At 37.4% G+C, this 19,211-nt stretch overlaps 1 protein-coding gene across 3 annotated transcripts in view; it reads right to left on the bottom strand.

Annotated features, from left to right (window-relative positions):
- The window catches only part of CSMD3 (CUB and Sushi multiple domains 3), a 1,381,373-nt gene that overhangs the window by 96,767 nt on the left and 1,265,395 nt on the right, over positions 1 to 19,211 (bottom strand). The gene's annotated exons all lie outside the window — the stretch shown is intronic.

Below are 19,211 nucleotides of genomic sequence, written 5' to 3'. Positions count from 1 at the left end.
AAAAAACAAAATTATAAAAGGTTTATTTAATCAAGTTTTAACCATTTATTTTAAAAAGTCACTGAAAAAAAGGTCTATATGAATCTAAGTGTCATGACTACTGGCCCCTAATGATATCTATATCCCAGTCTATTTGCTTGATTAGAGACCATTTTCACTAGTTGCTTTCAAAAAATGTAATATGCTATGATCAGTTCAAGAAACACATTTTCTGTTATTTAAACATTGGAAGAAAAATGCATTTTATATGCTTAATTTTATTACTTAATCTTAGGAGTTAAATTCTTTATGTTGGACTTCCCAGGTGGCTCAGTGGTAAAGAATCCACCTGCAATGCAGGAGTTGTGGGTTCAACCCCTGGGTCAGGAAGAGCTACTGGAGGAGGAAATGGCAAGCCACTCCAGTACTCTTGCCAGGAAAAATCCTATGAGCACGGGAGCCTGGTGTTCCTGACAGTCCATGAGGTGACAAAGAGTCAGATGTGAATGAGCACATTTTCCATTTCCAAGTTCTTGATATACCTCAATGTGAATATAAAAATTATGATGTTTAAAAGACATAGTAACTTGCCAAGATCACACAACTAGCACAGGGTTTATCCAGAACTCCAGCCTATGTCCTCTAACTTCAAAGCCCGTATCTTCAATATCAGCTCTATTGTGAGAGTATTATGAGAATTCTGAGGAACATCAACTAGACCAGTTAAGGAAAACTCTAATAAAAAGAGATGAAATGAGATAAATTTTAAAGGATGAGTGAGACTTTTCCAGTGCTGAAGGATAATCATGGGTAGAAGAACATTCCAAATGGTGGAGGAAACATGGGTAAAATTACAATTATCAAGGTAAAAGGTAGTTTTGAGAAATGCCAGAGAGGTAAGAGAAAGGGGAGTAGAAGATACAGAGAGCCGTGCTGCTGCTGCTGCTAAGTCGCTTCAGTCGTGTCTGACTCTGTGCAACCCCATAGACGGCAGCCCACCAGGCTCCCCCGTCCTTGGGATTCTCCAGGCAAGAACACTGGAGTGGGTTGCCATTTCCTTCTCCAATGCATGAAAGTGAAAAGCGAAAGGGAAGTCGCTCAGTCGTGTCCGACTCTTAGCGACCCCATGGACTACAGCCTACCAGGCTCCTCCATCCATGGGATTTTCCAGGAAAGAGTACTGGAGTGGGGTGCCAGGGGGATGTAATCCTTATGAGACTGTTTCAGAGGACAGTATTTTATCTATTAATATCTCACTTGAGAAAGAGAACAACTCAGAAGTTAGAGAACTGTAGAGATACCCATATATGTATTATTTTACTTTTGTTTGCCTATAAAAATTATTTTTTAAACTTCAGGCTAATCTTCTTGAGTTTTGCCAGTATTCATGTATGGATGTGAGAGTCAGACTACAAAGAAAGCTGAGTGCCAGAGAACTGATGCTTTTGAATTATGGTGTTGGAGAAGACTCTTGAGAGTCCCTTGGACTGCAAGGAAATCCAACCAGTCAATCCTAAAGGAAATCAGTCCTGAACATTCATTGGAAGGACTGATGCTGAAGCTGAAACTCCAATACTTTGGCCACCTGATGTGAAGAGCTGACTCATTTGAAAAACCCTGATCCTGGGAAAGATTGAAGGTGGGAGGAGAAGGAGACGACAGAGGATGAGATGGTTGGATGACATCACTGACTCAGTGGACATGAGTTTGGGTAAACTCCAGGAGTTGGTGATGGACAGGGATGCCTGGTGTTTGCTCCAGTCCATGGGGTCGCAAAGAGTCAGACACGACTGAGCGACTGAAGTGAATTTAATTTTCTTGAGGCAGGAGGCAGATGGGCCCCTCCAGGGTAATTGGAGATTCATTCTCTATGGACCAAAACTCCAAGAGGAGAATAGCAGGACAATTAAGAGAGGAGGTTGGGCCCTGCACAGAATATATATTTCTTATTTCAAAGTCAGGTTTCCCTGACCACACATGCACAGAAAAGCTCCTTGGAAGTCAAAGGGGACTGATGCTAACTAATGCCAGGCTACCTACAAGCCTCTTTTGTAGAATCTAGTTTGACTAAGAGATGCATGTGCACACATGGAAGATCCTGAGATATACCAATATGGACTGTGATTGGCCAAATGAAAATGACTGGCTAAAGGAAACCCAGAAGAAATACACCATAAAAAGTAATTCAAACTGCTACCAGGGGGAGACTTGGGGATTCTCCCTCTGAGTCTGCCCATGTGCCTCTATCCACTGTACTCTTTAGTATTTACTCTTCAGGTCTACTGTTCTCTTTTTCTGCTTAATAAATACTTTACTTAGTTCACTACTTTCCTTCTTTGTGGAAATTCTCTGCAAAGCTGAAGGGCCAGGGCCCTTGTCACTGACCACTGGACTAGTGGCTAGGATCTCATGCTTCTACCACCACAATGTGCACCCAGTCTCTGACCGGGAACCCAAACCCCCCTCCAGTCTCAGAATGTGAGGACTTACAATACTAGGAACTGGTATTGTATTGAGCTTATCTCACTCACCCTTGTGCTGTTCTTTGCAATTGCCCAGCCCCTGCAAACCTGTTTAATCATGCCTATCTGTGTAAAGGTCAGGCATCCCCCTCCCAATCTTGACTGCTGTTCCCACACCTGCAAAACCCCTTAATTTAAACCAGCCTATTAGCAGCTAGTGTTGCCCACTATAGTCTGTCTATAAAAACTCTGTAACCCCTTTGTTTGGGTCTCAGAGCTTGGAGTGTTAACTCCTCTGGGCCTGCCAACATAAGAAACCTGAGTTCTCCAACTCTCCGAGTGTGGTTTGGTTTCTCTCTTGCTGGTTTCTGCAACAACAGCAAGCGGAGGCCACCTAAGATCATTCTGAGTTCTCCATTGCCCACTTCCCCTTCCCCTTTACTCTTTTTTTTTTTTTTTTTCTAATCACAGAAGTCTATTTTGTGGTACTTGCAATCATGAATTGTTTTAACATTTATTATTTTCCATTTATTAGTTTACTTTTTCATTGATGAAGACTCCATCTAGGCTTTAAGATAAGAGGGAGGAGACTGTTCATCTGTCTTTTTCACAATTTAGTAATTAGTGCCTATCATTTTGTTTATGTTTCAACAAATTTTGCTAAATAATACACAAACATAGGTTTCTTCAGGAAGGAGTCTCGTAACAAATAGTCTTCCCTAAGATGACTCTAACTCTAAAATTTTAAATGGGGATGAAATAGAGGCAATTGTGGGTCAGAGTGGGTCAGAGTGCTAGAGAATGGGATCTGAACATTTCCTGCCTGAGATGCTTTTCAGGATTGAACTATGTATTAATAATTTTCTTTATATTGTAAAAGTGAAGGGAATAACAAACGGAACAACTTTGCATTTGGTTTTCTTTTGACTCTTGAAGACAAAGCACTCCAAAACGTTAAGTCAAAAATAGCTGCCAACAACTGTGGTTTCAATCTTCACATATTTCTACTAGTTTGTTCATTAAAAAAGTTTAAAACGCACCCAGTGTCTTTCCATTCTTGAGGCTGACATCTCAGGGAAGACCCCTGTTATTTTACCGTACCTGTTGTATCGGTTGAAAAATGTCTGCCAAATTTATATATTTCCTGGAACTGTAGAATATTATTTGAAAATAGGATTGCTGTAGATATGAGTTAAATTGAGGTCATATTGAATTACAGTGGGCCCAGGGCTTCCCTGGTGGCTCAGAGGTTAAAGCGTCTGCCTGGAATGCGGGAGACCTGGGTTCGATCCCTGGGTCGGGAAGATCCCCTGGAGAAGGAAATGGCAACCCACTCCAGTACTTCTCCATACCATTCTCTCTCTGAAGGTTATTAGTAAAGATCCTCCCTTTCCTTATTCAGGCTTCTAGTGGTAACCAGAAATCTTTGACATTCCTTTGCTTATAGAACTATGGGGAAAAAAAAAAAGTCTTCCGCTGGTAAAGCCATCCAGTTTGTGGGATTTTGTTACTGTAGTCCTAGGAAACTAACACGTCTACATTGATAAACTGGCCTACAGGGTGTTCTTGCCTTCTGTGTCTCTGTGGTGTAATCCTTCCTACACACAGGTGAAGTAGTGGAAGGAAATTAAGACAGTATTTATGAGGAATGCACTGCATACAAAGGACTCTGTAAGGTGATTTACCTGAGTTATGTCATTTAATCACCAAATTACTACATCAAGATATGTGTAAATGTAACAAGGAAGAGCCAATTTTGACTCCATGCTGGATCTGTTTCTCAGACTTTGACCTTTGCTTTTCATTGCTTTTGTTATTATAATCATACATAATGTCCTGCCTCGGGGACTTTACCCCTCTGCCAGAACTTAAACAAAAGTGGTTTTGTTCAGTTCACTGGGCAACAATTTGACCCCATCTACTTGTGAATGGCTGCAGAAAAGAAAAAATAAAACATCCCCTCCTAGTTTGCAAGATAAATATCCTTTTTACTTTACTTTCTTACTTCCTCTCCCTCTCTGTTCTATACAAAAAAATTGGTATCCAGACCCTATAAGAAGGTAGACAAGTCTGCCATCTTAATCTTCCAGCTTCCTGAGTAGTCATGATTCCTTGCCTCAGTACTTAGTCTCTCGGTTTATTGACTTGTCCTGTGGCAAGCAGAGCAAGCCTGGACTTGGTAATGAGGTAGAAATTATTGGGCAGTAAGTGTAGGGTTAGAACCTTGGTTCTTTTTCTAATTTCACCTTTAATTTCAACTCAGTCACTCACAGAAACATTTTGTTCCATTAGCCTAAAGCCATAATCATTGCTCCAGGTCCTAGGCATTCAGAGGAATGCCTCCCTAGTTTGGAGGGTCATAAAACATTCAGACCCAGGACCAGACCATCATTAACTGCTGTCCAGTTTATCAAGGAGAAAAACTCCAGGTAGACCATTAGCTCTTAAACGTACATTTGGTCCCTAAATGATGGTCTGGGGTCTTGAGAAAGGATCAAGGGATAGCGACTTAATGTCTGGAGAAACTGAGAAACTGGGAACCATAAGAGAGCCATAAAAATGACAAACTGGACATTGTGACATTTAAAGGTATTGGTCTGAAATTACATACATCAGGTCCCAAGCCAACCAAACATGAACAGATCAATTTTAATAAAGATAAACAGTGTTGCTATTCCTGCCTTTTCAAGCACTTCACCCCCTCTCAGTGTCTATGCTGAGAGCTTCCTGTCTCTATCCTTTAAAATAAACTCTTCGCCTGTGTGAGTGTTTGTGAGTTTGTGGAATTCATTCATTCAGCTTGGGGAACAGAACTTTGTTTCATGTTTCAGTAACATAAATATACTCATGCTGCAAACAAAACAAAACAAAACAAACCAAATGTAAGAATGGCTAAATTGTCGTCTAGTTCATTAAGGCAGAAGTTGAATCACATTCTGCTTGAAAATTAAGCCACAACTTCTCCCACATTTTACAGACAAATCAACGTGGACTGGAAAATCATTTTGGTTCTGTCATTTCCCTATTATCAGTTTAGAGTGGCTGTTCATAGCCAACAGATTATAAGCTTACATAAAGCAAGTTTATCATTTTAATTCTCACCAATCCCGACATCTGTTATATCTCACTCCAATTTTCCCAGGCCCCTTGTATTTGTCATGTTAACTTCCAACTCTAAATTATTTTTACAACCTTGAGAGTGTGGAAATTTGTACCATAATACTTAGCATTTAGTGTTCTACTCTTTTGAGTTGTTGCAGCCTTATTCATTAATGTGTTAGTTTTTATTCCATGTTTAGCTTGTGTGGGGACCATTGTGCACATATTTATATTTCCTATAATGTCCAGCACAGTTCATTCTGTTAATTTATTAAATGTATATCATTGAGGGGGCCCACTATGTGCCAGATACCATAACATCTGTTTGGGGAACACAATATTAAAACAGATGCAATCTCACCGTTATAGGTACAAATTGTTAGTGAAATATTAATCAAATAATCTCATTAAAGACTGGAATTTAACTAATTGAAACTAGATACATGTTCATGTGTGTTGTAGAGTTAGATGTCACAGGGAAGAATAACTCAAGCAGAGGAGTCAGTAAGTATAAAATCAGCAAAGCCCAAGGCCAGGGTGAGAAGGTATGAGAAAGAGAGGAAAACTGGGTTTAAATCCAACAGGCATCTACAGGTCATGCTCAGGATACATTTTAATCTGATGCCAATAGGAAGCTTATGAAGAATTTTAAGTCTGAGAGTAAAGAGATGAAAAAACAACAACAAAACTCAAGCTACAGTAGAAAATCAACACAATTGGAAGGGAAGAAATGTGGATACCCAGGGACTAGTAAAAAGTCTATTTTGCTGTGGTTGTTGAATAAACAATAGTTAATTGGTTCTGAAAAAAACTCACAAGTATCCCCAAAAGACTTGACATTAAATTAAAAGTCTCGATTATGATCTCCAAGTGTCTCTAAGTTTAATTAACTTCAGCCCTACTTATTAAGCAGTATATATATTTTAGCTGCAAATAAAGGTAGCTCCTCTCTTCCATTTAAAACTCAAGGACCCCTGATTTGTTTTATCTACAATGCCATTCTCATCTTATAAAAAATTATACCACATCTTTCAGTTTTTCAAAATAAACTTTGAAAGATTAAACCTGTCTACAATCTAATCCTTAACTCTAGTCACTTCTATTCCTTAATCAACATAGCTCTGAAATAATTGATAATGTAACATTTGATAATGTGATGTCTAACCATGTTATATAATTTTACTTTTAAACGTTTTGCTTCCTTGAAACCTATTTTCCTATTTCTTTTGTAAATATGTCCTCAGATGACTAGATAGAGACAGCTTCACTGATCATGTGACCTGGAGTTAACCTCTTGCAGTGTCTGTATCATGTCTCTCTTATTTTCCCTCGGGTGATTTTCATGGTCTGTAAGAATTATTTGTTAACTGTCTGTTTTCCTGCTTTCTTATATATTCTAGAATGTAAACAGTATGGGAGCAGGGCCCGCTGTTCATCTTATTAACTGCAAATTCCTCAGGGCATAATGCAATACACGATATGGCAATATTTGATAAATACTTGCTGAGTGACTGAATGCTAGACAAATGAAAGAAGGAATAGTGAATGAGTGAAAAATACATAAGCAATATATTCTTAGGATACTGAATATGGACTTGATCCAGACTCTCTGGGTTTAAATTCTGTTTTTAATGCTGACAAATTAGGAATTCTTGGCAAACTACTTAGCCAATAACTCACTTTTCTTCATTTGTAAAATAATAATGATAATGGTACTAATTTTATGCCACCTCAACAGACTGGTATAAGATCAAAATGATTATAGTTGCAAAACCCTTAAAGCAGTGCCTGGCAAATAGCAAGCACTCTAAAAAGATAAGCTCTTATTACATCAGATTGGATTTCCAGATATTTGGTGACCACAAATAAATAAGAAAATTTGGTAAAATATTAATACGTTCTGTGTTTCTTAAGTTTCACTTTTTAGCTGCAGAAGACATTTGACGTGGTGGCAATTACTAAAATAACTATGAGCAAATTTAAGCACACGATCTTGGTAGGAGCAGGATACAATAAGGTTAAGGTTTGAGATGTGATACATCCGAAGTGTAATAACTGAAGACAATAATGGGAAATTAGACACTGAAGCTCTGTTTATCTTTCTGAAGATGTTTCTATCATACTAATCAATCCCATGGGAAAACATACATTCTTCAATCTGTGTTGATGAGTAATATTTTGTGTACAAAGCAGCCTGATCTACTATTTATTCTGGAAGCAGACTGACTGTTCAAAATTGGCTCCCTTACTTGCATGCTCTATGACCTAGGCAAATTGCCTCTGTGCTTCAGTTTTCACACCTACAAAATAAACGTAAAACTAAGATTGAGTTAATATATTGTAGAGTATGTAGAATAGTGCCTGACACATACTATCATTTCAGAGCGAGAACATTCCCCATTTGGCAAAAGTTAAAATGAGCATGGCTGCTGTGATAGCAGTTGTGCCCTGAACACATATAATCTCAACCTGACAAGAACTTACACATGACCCCAATGGCATTCAAAGGGCTAGTACCCACGTGATTTTTCTAGAACACATCAAACTATTTTCTTTTTTATCTAGTTTAATTTAAATTGAATATATTTTGAAAACGCTGAGTTCTTTGTCATACATTGATGTGCATTATACTATAATATAAAGCCCTTGAGTTCAACATCTCATTTTATAGTCATGTGTAGTGTACATGTCTGCAGTGTCAAAACTGCTAGCACAATGCTCTGGAAATCATATTCAATAAATGCTAACTCATAATTAAGGAGTCCCTGGTGGTTCAGATGGTAAAGCGTCTGCCTACAGTATGGGGGACCTGGGTTTGATCCCTGGGTCAGGAAGATCCTCTGGAGAAGGAAATGGCAACCCACTCCAGTATTCTTGCCTGAAAAATCCCATGGATGGAGGAGCATAGTAGGCTATAATCCATGGGGTAACAAAGAGTCGGACATGACTGAGCGACTTCACTTCATAAATAATTAAATTAAGACAAGAGCTTATCCTCAATGTATATTGTTGAGTTACTTTGGAAGAAAATAAATAGGTCTAGGATGAATACACCCAATATTGTATACATAAGAATCATAGCTTGTTTGAGGTAGAAATTACCTTGTAAATCAACTATTTTAATCTCTTTATGTTTGGAGGAATGGAGAGAGGAAGAGACCTAGAGGAATGAAGTGAGGTAGAAAAGGACACATATCCAGTTATGAGCAGAACTGAAACTTTCAAATTGTGTCTTCAAAATTATAAATAGCACAAGCAGTATCTTAGTCCATGTTTTCTGTGGATTGTTTTATTTAGAAACAGCTCCAAAGTGATGATTATTAATGAAAAAATGGTATAATATAGATATTCACACACTTAAAATAAACATTTGATCTAAATCTGTGTTTTCTTTTAAATGAATCACTTTATTTGATTGTCATTCCCTTCAAGACACTATTGACTTATTTAACAACTACAAGAGGACATCTATCCTACATGTCATTATATTTTCAGGATGACCATTGTTTGAATAGTACTTTGTTTTCATTCAACTGTGTATAGATGTGTGGTTACTGGCCCAACAAATTTACTTCTTAAAATCACACTTTTAAGGTTTGATTCTGCCAATGTATTTGGTTATTTTTCATTTCCTATTTTCTTTGTAATCAAACATCCAACCCAACTCCAGAAAAGAAAGCTACATTTATCTATTTCAGTTCAACTGAGCTATAAAAGGCTTCTTCAAAAAATGACAAAACAAATCGCCATTCCTTCTCTAAACCAAAAAAGCACACACCTTTCTGCCAAATAAGGATATAATATTTCTTAAAGAGGAAAAAAACATGTTTGACATTCCATTATAAACTCTAAGCATTCTATAACCACTGGTGTACTTCAGTGGTGACCCGGATTAGTTCAAGTTTGAGAACTTCATCGTTTGGGAAAGATTTGGAGGGGGAAAAGCACTGATAATTACATACTTAGTTATATAATTTTTGCAATGTTATGTAAAATAACTTCAAGCAGAGTTGAAAGCAGAGTTATGAGTGTTGAAACAAATGCTGAGTTCTAACTAAGAGAAAAAATATACATATATTTTTCCATTTTGGAGAAAGTCTGCTATTCAGTTGATATGAACCATACAGGTTAAGTTTCAGCAGTGCTTAATTAGTTACAAATATCTCTTTTTTATCTGTTAATATTTCACAATCAATTTGTTTCTCTGCCTATATAATGACTGAGAAATCAAGAGAAAATATTCAGTCCTAGATTTAGAGATTGGATCTTTAGAAATGAATCAAAAAGAAGCTACTTGCTATTTCCTATAGATGGAAAAACAGAAGTATAGTAACCAAAGTTTTGGGAAAATATCCTGAACTATCCACAAGATTCTAATAGCTTCTGCATGAAGTGACTTTCCCATATTCTAGTAGCTAATTGAAAATATCCTACTTTAGTAGAGGCCACTTCAGTCTGAGAAGTAATGTGCCAAAGGTCTCTTCTCTACATTGGGTGAGTTGCCTGGCATATTAGTAGATAACAGAGCACATCGGGGTGACAATTTGTTCTTTGTCAGTCTCTATTTCCCTTTTCTGTTCACTACAATAGTTTGGTTTGCTTTTTGGCTATGAGGGAATATGTTTCAGTTATTTAACCATCACTTTAAACTTTCTACATATTGAAAAGAGAAGAAAGAAGAGAAGGGAAAGAAAAGATGAAAGAAAACAAACCACAGCCCCTGTATGCTGTGGCTTGGAGCTGGCCTGGCTGTAACTTTTAAGGCCATGATTTTCCACTGTTTACTGTAAACAAATTCAGTAACAACTAACATCAGATATGACAGCTCTCTGGCCTTGTTGGAACAAGACAGAAAACAAGACCTTCCATAATCATGTCTGAACATACAAATAACACAAAACAAAATGAAAACACCAATATGACCAAGATTCTGACATCTCAGCTAGTGTGAAAGAATGCTGCTCCCCCTGGCAATCACAGTGTGAGGTGTGTGCCACACCTTTCACCTTCTAGAAAAAAAATGATTAAGATACACAATTACAGAACTGCTCCAATTTTCTGACAGCACCACATTCAGAGGAAACACATGATTCTTTAAACTTTTCCAGAATCGTCTTACATAGTCCAAATCCTATAAAAAGCCTCTCACTGAAACTCCGCAGTTCTTTACAGTGTGCTATCCCCCTCATTACAGTGAGCCTATGAATTCAAATTGGTTTAACTACAGAAGTGTTCCTGATTGACTCTGGCTGGAGGGAACTGAGATATTGTAGAATTTAAATGCCATCTTATCAATGGGGGTGCACATACAGCAAAATATCAAACTATTCCAAGTGATTTTGACATGCCTTTCAGTCATTTAACTAATCAGTAAGCAGCAATTTAAGTAAATGGCATTTAAGTAAATGGCATTATCATGTCATCATTACAGTTTTACCAGTTTGGGTTTTTTTTAGCTTTATATCTATCTATCTAGATATGTATATAATTGTATGATGTGCATATCCCCTATGCTCTCTGGACATCAAACAATGAAACACTTTATGAGCTCAGTGCTCTATCTATTGAAATATGAAAGGAAGTCAGATCTTTAGATTGTGCAAAGCAATGGGGTCACACGGTTCAAAGCAATGTTGATTTATGTTTTATATAAAATGTGTCCTTATATCTACAGCAGTCTCTTTTAGGATGAGACTTTGTGAAGTTAAATATACTTGTCTCCAAATAAAGGATTCATTATAAAGGCAAAATAACCTTAAAAGTTGACCTAAAAGATATTACAGGTCTTTCAAATACACTTCTTAAAAATAATCTGAAGTTCAGCATATTCAGCTGGCAAAAAATTTCACTCTGGATTTTCCATAAAGTGTTACAGAAACAAAACCATATGAGTTTTTTGGCCAACCCCATATATCAAACCATTCCTTCACAGAGGCTACACCAATAATGGAAAATAATGAATAGTATATACTAGTGAATAGTATTATCCTCACTAGGAAAATCTTCTATAATAATTGAGGTTCCCTAATATTCAACCAGTCCATTCTAAAGGAGATCAGTCCTAGGTGTTCTTTGGAAGGACTGATGCTAAAGCTAAAATTCCAATACTTTGGATACCTCATGAGAAGAGTTGACTCATTGGAAAAGACTGATGCTGGAAGGGATTGAGGGCAGGAGGAGAAGGGGACAACAGAGGATGAGATGGCTGGATGGCATCACCGACTAGATGGATGTGAGTTTAAGTGAGCTCTGGGAGTTGGTGATGGACAGGGAGGCCTGGTGTGCTACAATTCATAGGGTCTCAAAGAGTCAGACACGACTGGGCGACTGGACTGAACTGAACTGAATATCTGATACTGAAAAAGGAGGTACTCTAGATAATAGATTTAAACAATAAAATGATATTTTGTGTTTTAATTTAATAAATATATATTCTGGCTATACTATAGTGGTTGGCATAAGTCACGACCCTCAATAAGACTTTTCTCTTCACAGACAGATCATAGCACATTCTAAAAACTATAAAGAGGAACATACTAAATTGTGGCAAATCTATCAACATATTGTTGTTAGAATATAGGTCCCAGGGAAGAGAAGCATTAAGAAGTTCAAAGCTGTCATTAGAAGAGGTATTTTCTAGAAAATGAGATGACTTACTATCTTGCTAAAAATGAAAATCACTTTTGCTAAATATTTAAATAAAAATTATAGTTCATATACATTAAATAAAACCCATGCATGAGATAATACCAGCTTAGGACACTGCCTAGCATTTAGTAAGAACTCAATATAGTTTAGCTATTACTATTATTATTGCTGTTATTGTTGTCATTATTTAAAAAGAGGGCAAGCCACTCCAGTATTCTTGCTAGGATATCCCCATGGACAGAGGAGTCTGGTGGGCTACAGTCCATGGGGTTGCAAAGAGTATGACATTACTGAGAGACTAAACAACAATATTCCTTAAAGTAAGACAGACCTATTTTGAATTTCCGACAGCCCATTTATTTATTAGTTCTCTGGCTCTATATACATTACAAATTTCTTTCTTTCAGTTCTCTAATGATTAAAATTGGAATAATAATACTTATGTTGCAGAGTTATAACAAAAATTATCATAGAAAGCATCTAGAATAGAGCCTGGCATATGAAGTTTTCAGTAAATGGTAGCCTTTGCTATTAGAGTGACTATTAATACAAAGTCAGTATCTGCAAAAACATGCAGTTAAAAAGGATTTTTTTGTAATTTACTTTCAGGAAGTCATTGATTAGGAATACTGTTATTATTTATTATAAGACAAACCCATCTTGACTCTGTGACAGATACCAAGAAAATTTAGCTCTTACTTTAAAGAATTACCCCTACAGCAACACAGTAAGAGAGAAACACTTTTCCTCAAATGAAGGAAAAAATGATGTGTGAGATAAAGCACCTCAACATTTAAGCCTGCCCTATTTTTTTCATGGCATAGAATTTTCATTTTCCAAAGCTTTTTATGAATGTTATATTTGATCATGAAAGGCTTTATGAAGGTGTTTTAAAGAAGACATATGGCTGACTAGATCTCATAAAGGAAGTCTGGTTAGAGCAGAAAAAAATTTATTTTCTCCTTTCTGACATACTAAAATATACTAATAAATAAAATCTAAATAATCAATCTGACCTTAGGAAAATACATGAAAATACTGATCTGTTAAATTTATAAAATAAATACACAAGTCCTAAAAAAACCCACTTCTGACTTAAAGGGTAGGGCACAACAGAAGGAGTTATTAAATCAGTAAGAGAATATAAAGAAAACTGAGTGGAAGAATAAACCACTGTAAGCTTAGGTATATTAAAAGACCTTAAAATAAATGTTAAATCGTAAATTATCTTCCGGGTTAACTTCTGAAAATGTACCAAATGACTTGACCAGTTTTTTTTGTTTTGTTTTGTTATTGTTTTTTTAAACACTATGGGAGCTCATTTTGCCCCTCAGCTATAACTACTGACTGGAGTAGGAAATGGCAACCCACTCCAATTTTCTTGCCTGGAAAATTCCATGAACAGAGGAGCCTGATAGGCTAGAGTCCATGGGGTCACAAAGAGTTAGACACAAATGAGTACGCACACACACACAGCTACTAAACATGAGCCTCAAGTATGAATATTATATTTTAGATTGTATTAAATTGTACTAACTGTATCAATACTAATTTGATAACAGGCGTCTATTTTTTTAAAATTTTTGTGAGAAAGGATGAACACACATGTATATAACTGTAAAACAACCTTTGTAAAAAATCTCATTAATGCAGCTCAAATAAATTCAACAAGACAACTTTTTAAAAAGAATCTGAACACATACCACTGTAAGATAATTAAATATAATTATTTATTCAATAAAAAATATAAGGACTAAGAAGCTTAAGTATGATTTGTGTCCTCAAAAAAGCACTCTTTATTATTAAACTCACAAGCATATAGTAGCTATATAAAACAGTATAGCATACTGTAAGTTCTTAAAAGTTTGGTAAAAGAGGATAAGTGGAATCATAGAAGAGATGGTATTGATCCCTATGAGTTTGGATTATCAAGGAAAGGAGAAATTACACTTAACATAGGAAGAATTAAAGAACTAATGATGAGTAAGAAACTATTTAAGAATGGAAGCTCAGAAAGCAGTGAGAGGAAGAATCTGATGGGCGTCAAGGTAGGCACTGGGGAGTAAGAGTCAATGGATCAGATTATACGGTAAGTTTAAACGAGTCATGGCATCATGCATTCTTGAAAAAGTGAGTCAAAGAAAAGCAGTACCTTAGGAAAATTATCCTGCTAGGGCTGATAGAATGTAAGGCACCTGTCAATTTTTAACAAGACCCTGTCTACCTTTCCAAATTCATTGTTATTTTAAGGTTTGGGTAAAATTCCCAGAGACGATTCAAATGTTAGGATCTTCTAAGCTCTGGCAATTGTGCCTTAGTATACAATTTAAAGTATAAATGTAAATAAACATAAATACTCTATTAGAAAATCTAAAATGTAAGATAAGATATGGTAAGGGAAGGAATATTTACTGAACATATATTCTGCTGGGCACTATGCTAACCATGTACTATTCATTGTCTCTAATTATTTCATCTCTGTAGTGCAAAGTTGATGATAGTAATAATAAAAGCACTTATGTGGGTTGAGCTATATAAAATTCTTGATATTCAGTATTTTTGACCAATAATTTCATAAGGGTCAACCTAAGATATGCCAGTAATTGGAGTAATTTATATATATACAATAGCTCGCTAATTTTTTCTGCAACTATACTGTGTTGTATAGCTTAAGAAAGTGGAAACCAAAGGGTAACTAATCCAAAGTTAACTGAAAACAAAGCCCTAAACAAATACTTGTACTTCCTTATGTCTAAACTAATTATATTTTTAATATATATGACTCAGAACCTAGTTATTAAAATCATGCGGAACATGGTCTAGAATGAGAAAATATGTTTATGTATTCACATAAATGTCAATGTAAATACATATTCATATTTTATATGTGTTTACATTATACTGTTATTCTTGCATTTTTCTATGTAAGGGTTTTCACATTTTCAAACACACACACACCCCCACACACATCCTTTCTCTGACGATATTTCCCCTTTGAAATATTTCCTAGGTTGTATAAGAATTTTATACTTCCTAAAGATTATTTTATGGATATTTAGAGTCCATCTATGAACAGATCATTTACATATGACTTAAATAAAATCCCTTACGATTATACAGTGGAAGTGAAAAATACATTCAAGGGATTAGATCTGACAGACAGTGTGCCTGAAGAACTGGATGGAGGTTCATACAGTGATCAAAACCATCTCGAAGAAAAAGAAAGGCAAAAAGCAAAATAGTTGTCTGAGAAGACCTTATAAACAGCTGAGAAAAGAAAAGAAGCAAAAGACAAAGAGGGAAAGGAAAAATGTATCCCTCTGAATGCAGAATTCCAAAGAATAGTAAGGAGAGATAAGAAAGCCTTTCTACATGATCAATGCAAGGAAATAGAGGAAAACAATAGAATGGGAAAGTCTAGAGATTGTTTCAAGAAAATTAGATACTAAAAAAATATTTCATGCAAAGAGGGGCACAATCAAGGACAGAAATGGTATGGACCTAACAGAAGCAGAAGATATTAAGAAGAGGAGGCAAGAATATATGAACGAACTATACCAAAAAGATCATATGATGCAGATAACCACGATGGTGTGATCACTCACCAGGAGCCAGACATCATGCAATATGAAGTTAAGTGGCCCTCAGGGAGCATCACTATGAACAAAGGTGGTGGAGGTGATGGAATTCCAGTTGAGCTATTTCAAATCCTAAAAGATGATGCTGTAAGTGCTGCACTCATTATGCCAGCAAAATGGGAAAACTCAGCAGTGGCCACAGGACTGGAAAAGGTCAGTTTTCATTCCAGTCCCAAAGAAAGGAAATGTCAAAGAATGTTCAAACTAATGCACAATTGTACTCATCTCACATGCTAGCAAAGTAATGCTGAAAATCCTCCAAGCGATGCTTCAAAAGTATGTGAACCGACAACTTCTAGATATTCAATCTGGATTTAGAAAAGGCAGAGGAAGCAGAGATCAAATTATCAACATCTGCTGGATGATAGAAAAAGCAAGAGAGTTCCAGAAAAACATCTATTTCTGCTTCATCGACTTTCAAAGCCTTTGACTGTGTGGATAACAAAAAATTTTGGAAATACTAGACTACTTTACCTGCCTCCTGAGAAACCTGTATGCAGGTTGGGAAGTAACAGTTAGAACTGCACATGTAACAATGGACTGGTTCCAAATTGGGAAAGGAGTATGTCAAGGCTAAATACTGTCACCCTGCTTATTTAACTTATTTCCCTGATAGTTGGAAAGAATCTGCCTGCAATGCAGAATACTCCAATTCAATTTCTGGATCCAGAAGATAGAGTGGAGAAGGGATAGACTACCCACTCCAGTATTCCTGGCTTCTCTTGTGACTCAGCTGGTAAAGAATCCACCTGCAATGCAGGAGAGACCTTGACTTGATCCCTGGGTTGGAAAGATCCCCTGGAGAAGGGGAAGGCTACCCACTCCAGTATTCTGGCCTGGAGAATTCCATGGACTGTACAATCCATGGGGTCCCATAGAGTGGGACATGACTGAGCTACTTTCACTTCACTTCACTTCATGAGGAGTGCATCATGTGAACACTGGGCTGGATGAAGCACAAACTGGAAACAAGATTGCCAAGAGAAATATCAATAATCTCATATATGCATATACTGCTGCTGCTGCTGCTGCTAAGTTGTGTCAGTCGTGTCCGACTCTGTGCGACCCCATAGACGGCAGCCCACCAGGCTCCCCCGTCCCTGGGACTCTCCAGACAAGAACACTGGAGTGGGTTGCCATTTCCTTCTCCAATGCATGAAAGTGAAAAGTGAAAGTGAAGTTGCTCAGTCATGTCCGTCTCTTAGCGGACTGCAGCCTATCAGGCTCCTCCGTCCATGGGATTTTCCAGGCAAGAGTACTGGAGTAGGGTGCCGTTGCCTTCTCAGATACATGCAGATGACACCACCCTTATGGCAGAAAGCAATGAGGTACTAAAAAGCTTCTTGATGAAGGTGAAAAACAGAGTGAAAAAGTGACTTAAAACTCAACATTCAGAAAACAAAGATCATGGCATCTGGTCCCATCAGTTCAGTTCAGTACAGTCACTCAGTTGGGTCTTTGTGACCCCATTGATGGCAGCACACCAGGATCCCCTGTACATCACCAACTCCCAGAGCATGCTCAAACTCAAGACCATTAAGTCAGTGATGCCATCCAACCATCTCATCGTCTGTCGTCCCCTTCTCTTACTGCCTTCATCGTTTCCCAGCATCAGGGTCTTTTCTAATGAGTCAGCTCTTTGCATCGGTGGTCAAAGTACTGGGCATCAGCTTCAGCATCAGTATTTACAGTAGATATTCAGGATTGATTTCCTTTAGGATGGACTGGTTGGATCTCCTTGAAGCCCAAGAGACTTTTAAAAGTCTTCTCCAGCACCATAGTTCAAAAGCATCAATTCTCTGGCACACAGCTTTCTTTATGGTCCAACTTTCACATCCATACATGACTACTGGAAAAACCATAGCTTTTCCTACATGGACTTTTGTTGGCAAAGTAATGTCTCTGCTTCTTCATATGCTGCCTAGGTTGGTCATGGCTTTTCTTCCATGGAGCAAGCATCTTATAATCATGGCTGCAGTCACCACCTGCAGTGATTTTGGACCCCAAGACAATAAAGTCTGTCACTGTCTCCATTGTTTCCCCATCTATTTGCCATGAAGTGATGCAACCGGATGCCATGATCTTCATTTTTTTGAATGTTGGGTTTTAAGCCACCTTCTTCCACTGTCTTCTTTCACTTTCATCAAGAGGCTCTTTAGTTCCTCTTCTCTTTCTGCTGTAAGAGTGGTGTTACCTGCATATCTGAGGTTATTTATATTTCTCCCAGAAATCTTGATTCCAGTTTGTGCCTCATCCAGCCTGGCATTTTGCATGATGTTTTATGCATATAAACTAAATAAGCAGAGTGACAATGTACAGCCTTGACATACTCCTTTCCCTATTTGGAACCAGTCTGTTGTTCCATGTCTTGTTCTAACTGTTGGTTCTTGACCTGCATACAGATTTCCCAGGAGGTGGGTATTTTCCATAGTTTGCTCTGATCCACACAATCAAAAGCTTTGGCGTAGTCAATGAAGCAGATGCTTTTCTGGAATTCTCCTGCTTTTTCTATGATCCAACGGATGTTGGTAATTTCATCTTTGGTCCTCTGCTTTTTCTAAATCCAGCTTGAACATCTGGAAGTTCTTGGTTCACATACTGTTGAAGCCTTGCTTGGAGAAATTTCAGCATTATTTGCTAAAATGTGAGATGAGTGCAATTGTGCAGTAGTTTGAAATTTCTTTGGCACTGCCTATCTTTATGATTGGAATGAAAACTGACCTTTTCCAGTCTTGTGGGCACTGCTGAGTTTTCCAAATTTTCTGGCCTATTCAGTGCAGCAATTTCTGATCCCATCACTTCATGGCAAAATAGATGGGGGAAACAATGGAAACAGTGACAAACTTTATTTTCTAGGGCTCCAAAATCACTGCAGATGATGACTGCAGCCATGAAATTATACAATGCCTGTTCCTTGCAAGAAAAGCTATGACAAACCTAGACAGCATATTAAGAAGCAGAGGCTTTATTTGCTGACAAAGGTCCATATATTTAAAGCTATGGTTTTTCCAGTAGTTATGTATGGCTGTGAGAGTTGCACTGTAAAGAAAGCTGAGTGCTGAATAATTGATGCTTTTGAACTATGGTGTTGGAGAAGACTCTCAAGAGCCCCTTGGACTGCAAAGGAGATCAAATAAGTCAATCCTAAAGGAAATCAGTCCTGAATATTTGCTGGAAGGACTGATGCTGAAAGTGATGCTCCAACACTTTGATCACATGATGCTGAGAGCTGACTCATTAGAAAAGTCCCTCATGCTGGGAAAGATTGAAGGCAGGAGGAGAAGAGGACAACAGGTTGAGACAGTTGGAAGGCATCACTAACTTGATGGACATGACTGAGCAAGCTCCATGAGTTGGTGATAGACAAGGTATCCAGGCATGTCAC

Source organism: Capricornis sumatraensis, chromosome 11 (genome assembly GCF_032405125.1).
Source record: "Capricornis sumatraensis isolate serow.1 chromosome 11, serow.2, whole genome shotgun sequence".
Classification (NCBI taxonomy): Eukaryota; Metazoa; Chordata; class Mammalia; order Artiodactyla; family Bovidae; genus Capricornis; species Capricornis sumatraensis.
The sequence above is the reverse complement of the archived record's forward strand: the minus strand, read 5'-3'. Positions and strand labels throughout refer to the sequence as shown.